The following is a 16,488-nucleotide window of genomic DNA, read 5'->3' as shown; positions in this document are numbered from 1 at the left end:
AGAACTCTTGATTGTTTAGTTAGATGGTTATTTGTTTCATTTATTTTTGTTGCCTGTAAATTGAGGTCACTTACGTTTTCAGATCTGGTTTCCCTCAGGCGGACGTGTTTTTTTTTTTTTTTAACTAAAGAGGAAGAGGCATTTATTTGCTTTTAAGTGAGTTTGGGGGGCCTGTTTTCCGGCTGACGGTCTTTTGATTCTCAGCATATAGTTTTGGTTGTCCTTCCATACGATGAACAGTAGCCTCATGTTTTACTTAAAAATCCTTTTGTTTTCCATTTTCCCAGTGTGGTATTTTTGAGAAACACGTTACCTAACTACTGCTTATTGGATTGCCTTAGGGGAGAAGGAGTGACATGATGGCGCCACTTTAAATTGCTCTTTCCTCCTCCTCCGTTTTTCCCCTTTATTCTAGAGGTCACTGGTGCACTTTTCGTGACCTATTAATAAAATTGTACTTGAGAACATTAACAGTACAACTCGTAGGGCTAGAGTTTGGTATCTAAGGGTCGGGAGACGCGAATCCCAAGGTCCCCAAAGTTCCGAGAGATCTCCTTAGTCCTGCCTCGCCTCCCTCCCCTCCATTCACAATCCCGGTGTTGCCATCTCCTTTGTCACGTGGTTAGCAATCATTGTGGGGGTTTTTTGTTTGTTTTGGGGTGTGTGTATATTTTTAAAATGTCCAGAAGAACCTACCCTTTCCCCTTTGGAGTGAGGAAAACGTTTTAGTTGTTTTAGTTTTAGAGTTAGAGAACATTTGTGAAAAACGATAAAATTACATAATCTTTGCCTTGCATAATCATGATATAGTTATAGATTGTTACTGAACTTCGTGTCTAAAGCACTTTCAAGAATGGAAAAGTAGTGCCTCGGAATATGTTTTTCATGTCAGAATAGTATAGTTTCTATTTTTCCTACTTTTGGGGTCATTTAAAGTGCCACTATTTATAAAGGTTTAAGTGGGTGTGTTTTCCCCTCCCCCTTCCACAGGCTATACTTGGTTCCGTTTCTAACATATTGTCTGACCAATTTAGAAGTTTTCAATTTTCTGCACGTTTGTCAGTTAGAACTATTTTTTATCTCCTAACAGCAGTAAGTACTTTTGAGTAATAATTGTATTTTATCTAGAGGTATTTTATTACATTTCTGTTGTGCTTTTGATCAGGAGAAATTTTGTTTTTAATCCTGTCGGTTGAAATGAATGTTCACTTATCTGTTTTTTCATACCAGTTTTCCTAATAATTGGGTGAATTCCTGCTTTATAAAATACTAAGCTTATTGCTGTTTTTCTGCACAGGATACTAGCCACTTATAATTTTAAAAAATGCTGTGGTTTAAGAAACTTTTTAAAGTAAATATGAAATGTAGGGATTTAAAAAATGCATTCATTCTTGTCTTACTATGTATATTTTCAATGGTTTGGGTCATTTTCTTTCCTAACAGTTACATCATGTCATGTGATATGTGCAGTGTGATGTGTAGTTCTAAAAATAAGGCAAGGTAAAAATGCTCATCCTTTGGGAATTTAAAATATGTATTATAATTGTGGGAGAGCTGATCTATATTTCTGATTTTGGTCATGGAATTCTGATTTCAATTTCCGTGAGGTTTCTCCAACAAAGTATTCGATTCTTTAGACCTTTAGAGTAGTTGATGTATTTGTTAGTGATCTGTTGATTGGAGGTGGTTAACTTTATTTCTCAAGTGTGCACTAGTTGGAGAAAGACATTAGATGTGACAAAGATTCTTAACACCTGTGTTATGCTTGGGTCTCTGATGACTGCATCATTGAAATATATGTGAGATAAGTATTTTTGATTTGTGACTGTAGACAGTTAAGAGTAATCAATTAAATATTCATGGAATCTTGAGGTGGGTGGGGTTTTTGATCCTACATGTATGACTGATGAAGTGAAGTATTGAGGTGTTCCTGCTTTTTTCCTGAAAGCCTCATTCAGAACATTAGTAATTGACTTTTGTGCTTTACCAAAGTCAGATGTTAACCTTTTGTCTGATTTTCTTGCCTACACATATTAGTTCTATGGCTAAATCTTCAGAGCATTCTTTAATTATTAGGTGGGTTATCATTATCATGTTGAGGAAAATTTTGGAAGCTAGAGAGTGAGTAAGCCTTAGTTTAGTTTTTAACTTTTATTAAGGTGAGAAGAAAATAACTGTTGTCCACTTTTTTTCTTCCTCAAACATCGCCAATACTCTTCCATCTCTAGTAGTGCTACACTGTAACCTACATCCTCTGAGTTTTATTGAATAGCCACAGATTTCAATTGTATAAGTGAAAACAAGTTTTAGGTTTGTGTTGCTGCTATAACCTGACTCATATAACCTGTAAATATAGGACCATGTGGTTGATGTTGTTGGTTTAAGAAGATATTTTGGTGTTTGAATGGTTCTAGTTAGGAACTTTTGTGAATAAAGCTTAGTTATCTTGTCATATTAGAAACCGTTTTGAAATGTTGTGAAAACATCATACTAATCCATGTTGTATTTTCTAAACAATAGTCATTGAAAATCCTGTGTTTAAAGAGTAATGCTTATTCCTTTTATATTTTATCTGCTTGCTTGGGGGGCTTGATAGGGTTTTTTTTCTTCCTGAGGCCATTAAGACAAATTTAAGTGACTTCCTTTCGCTGGAGAGTCTTTTTAAATTAATTGATTCTTCCCCCCACCCAGGGATCTCTCCATTCCTTTGAGTTTGAAAAGGAGGGAATCATGCATACAAAATGTGTAGTCTTCAGTTGGTTGCCTCAGAGCAAATTTTATTATTGAGTGGTTTTTAGAGGTTCAAAAGCACCTTTTCTTTGCCTTACTTTAAGTAAGTTTCTGCCTTGATTGGTTAGACTGTTCTAGGTTTCAGGAATCTTCTTTTACATTAGTGCCTTTTACTTGATCACTTTGTAAAGAAGTCCAGTGCAGGTGTCTCAAAAATCCCAAACACCTGGCCTGCCTGCTGTTTCAATGCACAGAATATCTGAACCATGTCTTTTACCTAAAGTAGGACTTTTATTTTTTGGAAATCTCTGTCAAGACTGGTTTTTCAGCCCTGGCTGGTGTAGCTCAGTGGATTGAGCCCAGGCATGCGAACCAGATGATCGAGGTTCGATTCCCAGTCAGGGCACATGCCTGGGTTGCAGGCCAGTTCCCAGCAGGGGAATCACGAGAAGCAACCATACATTGGTATTTCTCTCCTTCCCTCCTTCCTTTACCCTCTAAAGATAAATAAATAAAATCTTAAAAAAAAAAGACTGGTCTTATGTGGCTTCTGAAGATGTACGTTTAAATTACAGTTTCTGTTCTAATAAATTGCACGTTAGCCTCTGGGCATACTAAAAGTTTTGTACAGATATTCTTGCCAAACTGTAATAATTCATAACCCAAAACAAGACTCTTTCACAGTACTTCCCATTCTCTAAAATGTGAGATCAAAACCTGGTGAAACCACAGTAATGGTTATGAAAGACAATGTGAATTGAAAAAGACAAATACCCCACCGTGCTAGAGGTCACCAACATTTGAAGGTCACTAGAAGAGGTAGGAGGTCAGTTGTGTCTTTGGGGTTACTTGCAGATTGTAGGGACATTTGTGAGTCACAGGAAAAGGCCAGTTGGGAGGGTCACTATTAATTATTCAGTTATCAGTTGGTTGTGTTATGCAATATGCCTGTCCTTTAGGATGTAGGGAAAAATGTATAGGAGAAAATAAGCCAATAGGTGTAATTTATCAAAAAAGCCTGGACTCCGACCAGGACTGAAATTGAGATATTTTTCTTTATTTTTAAAGATTTTATTTTTTTTACCCTGGCTGGTGGATTGAGCGCGGGCCTGCGACCCAGAGGATCACAGTTTGATTCCCAGTGAGGGCACGTGCTTGGGTTGCAGGCCAGTTCCTGGCAGGGGATACACGATACATTGTGTGTCCCCGGCGGAGGCAACCGTACATTGATATTTCTCTCCCTCTCTCCTTCCCTTCCCCTCTAAAAACAAATAAATAAAATCTTAAAAAAAAAAAAAAAGGATTTTATTTTTTTTTAGAGAGGGGACAGGAGAGAGAAAGAGGGAGAGAAGAAACATCAATGTGTGGTTGCCTCTCTTGGGTTGCCCCCCGCCACCTCCCCACTGGGGACCTGACCCCACAACCCAGGCATGTGCTAGGAATGAACTGGTGACCCTTTGATTCACAGGCTGGCACTCAACCACTGTGCCACACCAGCCAGGGTAAAATCTTTTTCTTTATGTGTTGAGCTTTTTCTTGTATTTATTAGAGTAAAGGTAAAGCTAAAATGCAGGACATGAAGAAACCGACTTCAAAGTGGAAAATACAGCTCACATTTATGAATGAAAAGCAAACAAGCTTGGGTAGTTTAAAAGGAAAACTTAAAGATTTATATATGAAGGTTTTAAACCTTAATGCCAGGAGGCTCTGAAGGTGGAGACCTTTGAAATTGTCTTTCCGTTGGGTAGCAGGTCTGGAATATATAACAGCTGCTTAATAAATGTTACTTTCTGCAGGCCTTGCTTTTCCAAGATTTTAACTAGTTCTATAATAAAAAAAGTTTTTTTAATCCTCACCTGAGGATTTTTTAAAATTGATTTTTGGAGAGAGAGAAAGAAAAGAGATAGAAACCTGGATTGGTTGCTTCCTGTACGTGCCCCTGGGGAACGAACCCACAACCTTTTAGTGTATTGTGGATGCTCCAATCAGCTGAGCAAGGGCTAGCCCCATAAAATTTTAACATTTGAATGCCCTAACCTTACTAGGGAATTATTCAGTTATATATATTTTATTGTTGACTGTAAACTTGCCTTTTCCCCCTAGTTTTAATATTTAAAAAAAATTAATTTCTTCCTCAAGTTTTTGAGAATCAGGAAATGTACGGTGGAGGTAAATTCAGTGCGGTTTTATCTAAATGTTATCAAAAACTCTGGTTCTTGTTACTTGAACCAGGAATCCCAAATGAGATCTCACTCTGAATTTTAAGTATAGCAGATTCCACCCTTGTTTGGAAAAAGTTGCTTGAGTGACATCAAACTTAATGGAGTCCCTCGCTTTTTAATTTCTTTTTTTAAAAGGGTCAGCTTAGTTGAAGGTCAGACCTGATTAATCTCAGTTGGAGGGGAAGTGTTGGGGAATATAAAAGATAAATAACAATTTTATTGTTAGAACATTAAATGAGAAATTGCTAAAAACTGATATCCAGGCTCGTTTTTGCTGCTTGTTATTTGGCCTTAATGACTGTTTATTAGCACCTCCAGTAGAAGGTGTGAAGGGATAGAGGTGAAAAGCTAATTAGTTTAATTTTTGATATTTGCTAGTGTAGAGGTTTTGTAGAAATACTAGTTTGATAAGTTGAACTGTTGGGAAAATTTTATTAAATTGTTCATACATCCTCATGAAGAACTGAGGATTTTGAAGATCTTAAGCACATACCAAAAAAAATTGGGCAGCTGTTTTTGCAGTTAGCTGGTTTACTGCTTACCTCCTAGTTTTCCCTTTGGCCTCCCTATGGAATGCAGGAAGGATCTTAGTATTAATATTTAACGCTTCCCTGGCATTGGAAAAATTAATTTTGTCCTTAATTCAGTACTCTAAAGGGATATGGTAGGCTTCAGTGAGATCCCTGGAATTTGGTCAAGGATCCCTGCCAAGAATAACCTGTTTTGCTTTTGAACTGTTTGGACCCTTCAAGAGGTCTTCAATTTTAGGATTGTTCAAACACTTGTATTGTTAGAGTTTGTTAGAAAGATGTGAGATTAAAAGGTACATTTTTTCCCCTCTTTGTCTTTTTGTGAGCTCAACTGGGAAGGAATTTGAATTCAGTGGCTGGATAGAGGATAAACACAAATAAATATTTTGATAGGCAGTCATCCTTCAATTTTTTTAATGTTTTTAAACAAATAGGATTATGCTTATGTGGCTTGATCTTTTTTCCCCATTTAGCTGTAATATCAGAGGTTTTTCACATCAAAATATAGTTTTCTTTTTAAATAGCTGAGTAATCTAGTGTGTCTTTAAGTGTAGGGTGGTTTTTTTGTGTGTGTATTGCAGTTGAAAGAATTGTGTATACATCTTTATGGATCTACGAGAATATTTCTTTTGGATAGGTTCCTAGAAGTGCAGTTACTGGGTAAAAGCTTCGGTAATTGCATTTAAATTTTTGATAGATTTTGTCTTCAAAGGGCTTAGGTTACCAAATTTAATAGTTTAAAAGGTACAGTTAAAAAGTTTGCCAGTCTGATTGCAGGTGCTTGGCAATGTAAGTGACTGGGACTTGAGGTAGTTGAAGTCTGTCCTAGATTCAGTTGGTGCCTGCTTCTTGTTAGGTCATTATCACTTTATGATCAGACATCCACTTTAACTTAATAATGGATCACCAGGTGATGCACTCAACATAGAATGTTAAGTAGCCTATATTGGTCCACTGTCTGTCAGGTACACTGCTACATGTATGGGATAAAGATAACACAAACCATAACCCCCTTTTAGAGAAGTAGTCTAGGGGAGGAAGAGAAAAACAAAATTGGGAGTTTACATTTCATTATAAGGTGTTGTCTAGCATGCCAGGGGGGTGCGTGCAGGTAAAAAATCCTAGAGAGACCCCCTAGCTCAACTTGGAATGAATGGGGAATACTTGAAATAATAGCATGTGATCTTGGAGAAGAAAGAGGGCATGGAAAAGCCTAGAGCTATAAATATGATTCAGGAAGTTTGGATTGGGGACAGTTTGGAGATGAGGCTGAGTGTAAAAAAAAAGGGGGGGGTAGATATGCTGTGTGGGGAGTTTGGATTCATCCTTTACTAGTGTCACTGAAGGATTTTAAGTAGGAGTACAGCTTGGTCAGACTTATGTTCCCTCCTTCCTGCCCTCTTTTCATCCTTTTTTTCTAATAATCATTTTGGTAGTGGATGCTAGGTTGAAGGCTTGATGAGACAGGAATAAAGAACAGTTGGGAGATTATTACTGCTTGGATTGCTGTAGTGCATAATGAGGTTCTGAACTAAGACAGTGGCATTAAGGATGGAATAAAAGTGCCTATCGTTCTGCCTATTTTGAACTCTCCCTAGTCAGCCTTCAAAATTTAGTCAGAATGTCATCTCTTCCTAGAACCCTTCCTTGACCTCTTCAGGCAAAACAGTGGTTTATCATCTGGGTTTTCCTTCACACCTGTTTTCTATTTTCTTACGTTTGCAGTAATGAAACAATTTTTAGTGTCTCCATGTTAGCCATGAACTCCTGTAGTCTGCCTGTTATTTATGTCTGGTATTAGTATATATTTAAATGACATGTCTATGATAGATGGTACCTGAGTGATGGGGGTAAGGATTCATTCCCATAGGGAATGTTGAGGGGCAGGAATGGGTTTTGGATTTGGTGTTGGGGGCCACGGAATGGGTTTTGGATATGGGATTCTTGAAGTAGCAGTATGGTGGAGGCTAGACTATACATGTTCTTTAGGTTTCAACTCAGATATTGTTCCCTCTGGGAAGCCTTCTGTAATGACACCCACTCTCACCTTGTGCAAGGGTCCCTTAATAAGGATTCTCTGATGACATAGTAGTGTCTGTCTTTACTTGTCTTTTTCATCACTGTAGACACCTAGTGTGGTGCTTTAATGTTGTAGGCATTTTAATAAAATGTTTCTTGGAGATAATCAGTTAGTATTCCCAAGTCAACTTTCCTCTGAAGACTAAAATTTGAAATCTAGTGTCTAGCAGTTAAGGCCCTTTCAATTTTAACCTAGCCTTAGCGTAATGGCTTTAAAAGTGTGCACTTTAGAATTTGGGAAATTAATTGGAATCCTGCTTTCTTCAACTTAGGAATTGTGTAGTCTTGGGCTCATCACAACTTCCGAATGTCAAGTTTCTTCATCTATAAAGTGAGAATAAGAATACTTTACTTGTCTTACAGTGTTATTGTGAAGGGAAGTGAGCACATCTAAAAAGCACAGGACTGACACAGGAAGAGGTCAGTTAATGTTAAAGAACAGCAATCATAATAATAACCTCCATTCAGAGCCTTGATTCCTTTGGTAATTATAAACCTTTTTTGGTTAAGAAGTCCTGTTGGTATAGGAAAGTGTTAGAGAGTGGGTTGGTGAACGTTATTTGTTTGTTTATAACAAAAATTATGCCTCCTCTTGTTGTATTTCAAAGCATATCTACAATTGGTTCCATGTAAAAAATACTCCACTGTGTCCCATAATGTAACTTTCAGTACTTGATCACAAATCACTACCTAGCTGCTTTCTTTTTCTCTTTTCTTGAAAAGCCATACATACACTGTGTGGCTCATGAAAATTGTTCTGTGGATCATCTCCCAAATCTTTTCCCATTATTTTGATTGTCAGTTGCTCTGTCAGAGTTTCCTCATTTTTCTCTGTTTGGCAAAATCATACTTAAATTTGAAGGCCTACCTCACCAAATGTGTTTTGATTAGTCCAGTTAGTAAGTGCTTAAAAGCTTACTATGTACCAAGCTGTAGGTAAAGTTAGTGAGCCTGCAAGAGAAAGATGCTGAGGAACACTGCCTATTTTGGAAATAGAATTAACGAATTGACAATTAGGGACCATTCAGATCATTTGAATTGAGTGATGGAGACTGGAAATGCATTGTGCAATTTAAGCAGGAAGAAAGTGTGAATCTGAGTAGTATGGAAAAGTTTCTGTGGAGATGTTATATATTGAACAATTAATAAAGCATTGGGCCTAAATGATAGAAGGGCCTTCCACGTAGAAGCAGCAGCCAAAGCAAAATTGTGGAGTTTGGAATATGGGGGTGAGTTCTAGGTCCATGCCACCTGACACAGTTGCTCTTAATACATTTGAAGTTTCATCTTGGAAAATTTTTACTTGTGGAAAAGGCACTGGAAGGTATTTTACAGTAGAGAAGCAAGGTGATAAAAAGGTGTGGAATGGATTGGAGGACATCAGCAGGAAGCAGCTATGATTTAGGTGTCAGCTGATGAGAAGAACCCTGCCTGAATTTGGGTTGGTCGTGTTAAGAATAAAAAGGATGTACCACAACTTAGATTTCATCATGAAGATGAAGTTGTGAAGGAAAAGAGAGCCTATCTCCTGTCCTTAAGAGCCTTTAAATTAATGTTTGTATCACTTATTTGGTGCTTCTGCAAACTTTAGTGTCTTCCAATTTCTGGATTTAAGCTTGGAGAAGACTTCGAACATACTACTCTGGTGATCATTTTAGTTGAGGTTCTTGTTGCATCCTGTGTGGATTGTTGCAGTAGCTTCTTCCTTGCATTTTCCTTTGCCTTTTTATTTTAATCCATCTCACCAAGCTGGTCTTTCTAAAGCACAGTTCTGGTTTGTTATTCCCCATTTGAAAAACCTTTAATGACATTCTGCTGCCATTCTGAGTAAAGGTTGGCTATTTAAGGTTGTCCATTAATGATCTGGCTTTAAACTGCCTTTCCACCTTTTTCTGTACTGCTTCCTCCATTAACTTATACTTATATTTCCATCAAATTGATCATTTCTTTTAACCTTCAGGATATCCTATGGTTTCCTACAGCCTTGCCTTTTCCTGTGCCATTTCCTCTCATTAGAATGCCATTTACCATTCTCTTGTCCTAGCCTTTACATGAAAGTTCAGTTAATTTCCAAATTTCAGCTGACATTTGACAATTTCGTGACACTTCCCCAACCATCCTTCCTTCTTCTCTTTCTTTCCCTTGTGCAGAGTAATGAAGTAATGGGGAAAGAGGTTAGTAGAAGCCACGTTTTGGGCGAACTTTTCTTCCCCATCTGATTTCTTGCTTCTGTTTTCAGTGAAAGAATGTGGTGATTGGGCAGCTAAATGGCCAAACCCTCCCCCTTGGAGGAGGGTTTCTGCAGCTTATCAACATTTTTACAAGGTGGATGCTGCCAGTTTATTCTTGTGTATTTGGGGGTCCTGTCTTGGGAACTAATGAGAAATAAGGCATACTTTTCATTTGTAGGCGTGGAGTTCTGACTTGTAGTATTTGACGCAGTCAGCTGTTGCTTTCTAGAAAGAATATATCTTTGTGTCTGTAAGACTATATCTTTATATGTAGATAGACAGACATAAAGATAGATACAGAGTCTGTATCTCTAAGCAATATTTCTCATTTGAGAGGTGTGATTTTTTACCCTCTATGGGACATTTGACACATCTGGAGACATTTTTGGTTGTCATAATTTGTGGGAGGGTGCTGTGTATCTAGTGGGTGGAGACCAAGATGCTGCTAAACCTCCTACAACGCACAAGAGAGACCTACCTCTCCCTACAACAGAAAATTATTCAGCACAGGATGTCAATAGTGCTGAGGTTGAGAAACTCTGCCCTAGGGATATGTTTTTGCTTTTGGAGTCCTACATGTGTTGGTTGGAAATTTGTCCTTGAACCTACACTGCAGTTTAGAATAATAGAATCATAAGTACAAGAAGGAAGCCTAGAAGTCACACACTTGAACTTTATTTCATCTTCTATCTCTCAGAACAGTTCTGCACGATAATAAAGTGTAAATGGGGGAAAAGTGTTAGTTTGTTAAAGAAGTTTGGTAAAGGCAAACATTTGCATATTTAGTATGATGAGGGAAGTACATTGTGGATCTCCATCAGGGAAGTTTTTCCCAAATGTGTTTGGCTGCTGAACCTATCTGACATTTTTTCTGTTCCCAAAATACTTCCTTGGAACTGACAGGGAAACCATTACTTTTTAAAAAGTAAAAAAATCTGAGAAACATAAAACGTCATCCAATTTTGTATAGCAGATAGGTCCTTTCTTTTGTCTGTTTAAGTTTACTGAAGAATCTTAATTTATGTCAGTGACAGCAGGTACATTAGCTTCATCTGCATTTGTCAGATTGTAGATTATTAGATGAACTAAAAATTGGGGTATATTAGGTTTCTTATTTTGAGTGTACAATATGACTTTATTGCTTATCCCCACCAGTAAATTGGAAATTATAATCCCAGTCTGAAACTGACTGCCTAGGTTGTTATGAGGATTAATAAGCTAATTGTAGCTTTTAATGCTTTGTATTCTTGGGGAGAAGGTGATATATTATGAGCTGTTGTGCTATTTTTGTAAAACTGCTTAAGTTTGACAGTTTGTAAAAACTGCTTTAGGTTTAACAATTTGCTTTAAATTGTTGGAGAGTAAAGCATTTGGGATTCAAGTGGGATGGGAATCATTGTTTTAATCAACATTTTGCTGGGTATGTTAAATTTTAGGGAAATTACTGTGACATTTTACTTTTCTCAGATTTTTTTTACTTTTTAAAAAGATTTTATTTATTTATTGAGTTTCAGAGAGGGGGAAGGGAGAGAGAAAGAGAGGGAGAGAAACATCAATGTGTGAGAGAGATACATGGATCAGTTGTCTCCCACATGCCCCCAATTGGGGTCCTGGCCTGCAACCCAGGTGTGTGTGTACCCTGGCTGGGAATTGAACTGGTGAGCCTTCCGTTTGCAGGATGGTGCTCAATCCACTGATCCACACCAGCCAGGGTAGATATTTTGACTCTTTAAGAATTTGCATTATTTTCTTTTTCTTCCTTTTTTATTATACATATAAATAAATAATAAATGTTTATGGTGAAGACTACATAAGCTAAAAGACAAAAGAGAGAAGAATCTTATCACCTAACTTTTTAAACAAACATGAGCTCATAGTCCTTGTTCTGTACAATAATACCCTAAATTTTTTGTTTTTTAGCAGTGAAGCAGGGATTTTTTTCTAAGATTTTATTTATTTATCTTTAAAGGGGAAGGGAAGGAGAGAGAGAGAGAAATATCAATGTATGGTTGTCTCTCATGTGTCCCCTGCTGTGAACTGGCCTGCAACCCAGGCATGTGCCCTGACTGGGGATCAAACCGTGATCGTGTGGTTCACAGGCCCAGGCTCAATCCACTGAGCGACACCAGCCAGGGCTAAGCAGGGATGTTTTCATGTCAATAAATACAGCTTTGTGTTTTTTGTAGTTGCATAGTATTCCACTAAATGGATATTTAGTAATTTAACTTATTTAGTTTTGGTTTGCTTTTTTAAAAATCATAAGCAACATCATGAAATATTAAAAGAAAAGTAAATCTAGATATATAGCAAAATGTTTTAAAAATTCTTAAGCTTAGAGATGATTTATGGCAATTATACTTGCTTTATATTTTTTCTATGCAATAAGAAGTCTCAGAATATTTTTAAAATTTGTTTTTATTCTATAGGTTACATTATAGTGCAAATAATGGGTGTTTGTGTCTGGCACTAGACTAAGTAATTGAAAGTATCTCATTTAATCATCACAGAAACTTTGTAAAGTAGGCTTTGTCATTCATAGATGAGGAAGTGGACAGAACCAGAATAGTTAAAATACTTTAAATGAGGGTGGGGTCATGATGTGACTCTTGAACTGCTGTCCTTATCTGTGAATGCCTTTGAGGGTAATATGGAATCTCAGCTGAGCATTTCAAGTCAGTTAAAGAAGAGGGTTGTAGATTTCTATTTTTTCCTAACAATAGTATTATTTTGGTGTAGAAAGAAAGATAGATTTTTTTCTAGGTTTAGGAATGGAATTCCTTCTGAAGAGGCTGCTTTTGCCCCTTCCTCTACTTATTTAGGTGATTGTTTTAGTAACTACTCCTTGCAGTGCGTTTCATGGGGATATTGAGACCAAAGAGCTCTGGAATGTGTAGACAAAACAAACTCTCACCTTTGAGATGTGTGATTAATATCTAGTTCACAGATGTACTTTCACATGGTCAGAGAAATCTTGAAAGGTAGGATTTGAGGCAACAGACTTCTTTAAGTTGTGAATGTTAAGAATTGAATAATTCTAAAATAACAATGGGATATTTATTGCTTTAAGTACTTCTGTGGTGTGATATTAATTATGACCCACTTTTATGTGTGCTGAGTGAGCCTGGATTTTTACTGAGTAAGTTTTGTTTAAGCTGTTTAATATCTGTGTCCTTGCTTGGGTCCCCAGAGGGAGGTTGTTTCCTGTCATTGCTAAGCCTTACTCTATAGTGCTTCTTGAATAGCAGGCTACAACAACTTTTCTCACGTGTTGTATTATTCATCTGGCACTGATAATGTTATCTTTGCATTGCTAGTATCAACTGTGTGTTGATACCAACTCAGAAGAGGAGATTGAATTGATGGGAAAGATGTGATAGGGATTTGTGCTTATGGGAGAACATGTTTTGTATACTGTAAAACTAACTCAACACGTTTTGCATTGGTTCGTCTGTTGGTCTATAGTGCAGCCATTTATAATCTATTAGGATTTAATACTAACTTTAAAATCAGAAATAGCCCCGGCTGGTTGTGGCTCAGTGGATTGAGTGCCAGCCTGTGAACCAAAGGGTCACGGAGTCAGTTCCCTGTCAGGGCACATGCCTGGGTTTCTGGCCAGGTCCCCAGTTGGGGGCGTGGGAGACGCAACCACACACTGATGTTTCTTTCCTCTTTCTCCCTCCCTTCCCCTCTCTAGAAATAAATAAGTAAAATCTTTAAAATAAAATAAAACTAGAATTAGAAAAAGTAGACATAGAACAGTTTGTGTTACATAGGCTGCCATATGCCAGAAAGTCGATAAGGATAAAACTTGTAGCCCTGGCTGGTGTAGCTCAGTGGATTGAGCGTGGACCTGCGAACCAAACAACCGTGGTTTGATTTCCAGTCAGGGCACATGCCTGGGTTGCAGGCCAGTTCCCAGCAGGGGATGCATGAGAGGCAACCATACATTGATATTTCTCTCCCTCTTCTTTCTCTTCCCCTCTAAAGGTAAATAAATAAAATCTTAAAAAGAAAAACTTGTAAGCTCCAGGAGTTTTAGTTATTTCACAGGAAGTTCATTAAAATACACTATTAGAATGAGAAACTTGACAGTTATATAGAGCAGTAGACAAACTTGAACCTGTAAGAATATTGGTATTTGTATAAATGTTATCACAATCGCTTAAATATTTTTTTATTTAATTCTTATTCAAGTACAGTTTTCTGTTTTATATTCCCTGCCCTGCCCCACCCAGTGCTCCCCACCTCCCTCCCATTTCCTCCCCCCATCTTAATTATTGTCCATGTGTCCTTTATACTTATTCATGTGAGTCCCTCCCCTTTTCCCCTATGATTCTCTCCTCTCTGGCCCCTGTCATCCTGTTCCGTATTTGAGTGTCATTGGTCATATTTTGCTTGCTTATTTGTTTTGTTGTTTAGATTCCTGTTAAAGGTGAGAAAAATATTTTGATATTAGTGATTTGAATATTTAAATATTTTGATATTAGTGATTTGAATTGTCATAGTGTAAAAAACCTTAGTGTACTCCTATAAGGGCCTAAACATAAAAAAGTTTGGCCAAATTGGAAGTTTTCTTCTTTTTTATTTTTTTTAAGGAGGTAAGAGGTTGCTTTAGTTCAGCAGTTCACAAATTTTTTGGTCTCAAGGCCCTTTTGCACTCTTAGAACATACTGAGACGATCTCAAAGAGCTTTTTGTGGGGAATTAGCAATATATTAGAAACCTTGAGATATTTTTAAAAATATTTACTAACTCATTTAAAAACAAACCTACATATTATGAAAAATAACTTTTTTAACACAAAACAAAAAAATTTAGTGAATGGCATTGTTTTGCATTTTTGCAAATCTTTCCAATGTCTCATTTAATAGAAAACACCTGGGTTCTCATTTATGCTTTTGCATTCATTCTCTTGTGGCATGTTTTTATTGTATATAGAGAAAATCTGGCCCTGGCTGGTGTGGCTCAGTGGTTGAGTGCCAGCCTGTGAATCAAAGGCTTGCTGGTTTGAGTTCTAGTCTAGGGAATATGCCGGGTTGCCAGCCAGGTCCCCAGTGGAAAGTGTGTAAGAGGCAACCACATATTGATGTTTCTATTCTCTTTTCCTCCCTCCTTTCCCGTCTCTAAAAACATAATAAAATCTTTAAAAAAAAACTGGTTTCACATAGATAACATAGTTGGAAAAGAGGAATATTTCAATAGTTGTTTCAGATAAGTGTGGCTGTCCTTTGAAATTACACCCAAACTTTACAAGTACTAGTTTCATCAAGGTTAGTTACAATGTGGAATCTAAAACCATATCAATGAACTTTTTGTACTCTTGGACCAGTGATTTTCAACAGGTGTCCTGTGGCACGCTGGTGTGGTGCAAGAAGTTTTAAAACATGCAATTCTGACTGTTTGTTTAGTCAGGGGCCCTGACCTCTTTTCCTTTAGGTTGTCAAATAAAAATTTGACAACAGCCAGCAGCAATAGCTGTCCAGCGTGAAAGAATTAACATTATGTCATTTTTTGTCAGATTAGCAAAAAATACATTTTTTGTGTGCTTCAGAATTTTAGTAATTAATGTATATGTGCCATGAGATGAAAAAGATTGAAAATTGCTCTGTTAGATTAAAATTCATTGGTCTGTCTTGTACTTTTTATACCTGTATATGAGTTTTTCACATGGATTGGTCATTTGGTCATCTCCAGAGTTATACAGATCTTCCGAATGTTGACATATTTCATTATATGGTATCAAAAAATCCACATTGTTAATATTAGTAGTAATGTATTTAATCAGAAATAACTTTTTTAAAGTAATGGGAAAATGTTCAAGTTTATGATGGTGGGTACAAGTTTTCGAAATACTTATTTTGGCTTGAAAACTCAGATTTTATAATATGCAATAAACATACATTGTCAGTGGTTTTTCTTGAAGTGACAGGTTCACTTTGTTTATTTTCAAGAAAATGTCTGCTAAGTACATAAGTTTAAATAACCTTAGTTTGTTAGTTGTTCTGCTGAGTAAAAATAGTGCTAGATGAGAAAAACTTCTAGTTCAGCTTGCATTGCAGTTATACAAGTGCCTTTTCTCAGACTTCTTAAGGCAGTGGAGTGCTTTATGTATACGTTCCATTTCATCACACAGAATATTTAAAAACATAAGAGTAGAGATTTAATAAAATTTGTAACTTCATTAAGGACATTGTTAAGTGGATCTGACTTTTTAAAAACTAAGTGAATACAGAATACAAAGAACAACCAATCACTGTGTACTTTGGTACCTCTGCCTTTATTTGTGCTAAGGGACCAGCAGTTTTGCTCAGCCTTATTTTTATACCCTCATTGCAGATAACAACTCAGTGAAGAAAAAAAAGGAAAATAATTTTTAGTATTACTGTGAAGATAGCTTTGATCTTGTGGACCCCTGTAGTGGTCTTTGAATTCCCAAGAAGTTCATAGACCACACTTTTAAAAACAGTTGGCTTAGTTCTTTACATAGATTTCCTTTTGCTCTTCATCTCAAGAGGATGAAGAAGCTGCAAATAACTGAGATTGTTAGATTAGTTTACTAAATGAAGGTACTGTCATTATCAGAGATAATAAAACTGGGCGAGGAGTACGTATTTTTTAAGAGGAAAGTGAATTTTGGTTTTCAGGGACTTGAGGAACGTAGAGGTGGGAATGTTTATTACAGTACAGCTCAGCAAGT

General features: G+C 36.9%; 1 protein-coding gene across 4 annotated transcripts in view; it reads left to right on the top strand.

Annotated features, from left to right (window-relative positions):
* The window catches only part of KANSL1 (KAT8 regulatory NSL complex subunit 1), a 159,949-nt gene that overhangs the window by 27,949 nt on the left and 115,512 nt on the right, over window positions 1-16,488 (top strand). The window lies entirely within an intron of this gene.

Source organism: Sturnira hondurensis, unplaced genomic scaffold (assembly GCF_014824575.4).
Source record: "Sturnira hondurensis isolate 20B ecotype Veracruz unplaced genomic scaffold, ASM1482457v3 Scaffold0018728, whole genome shotgun sequence".
NCBI classification, from domain to species: domain Eukaryota; kingdom Metazoa; phylum Chordata; class Mammalia; order Chiroptera; family Phyllostomidae; genus Sturnira; species Sturnira hondurensis.
This window is presented reverse-complemented; position numbering and strand designations above follow the sequence as displayed.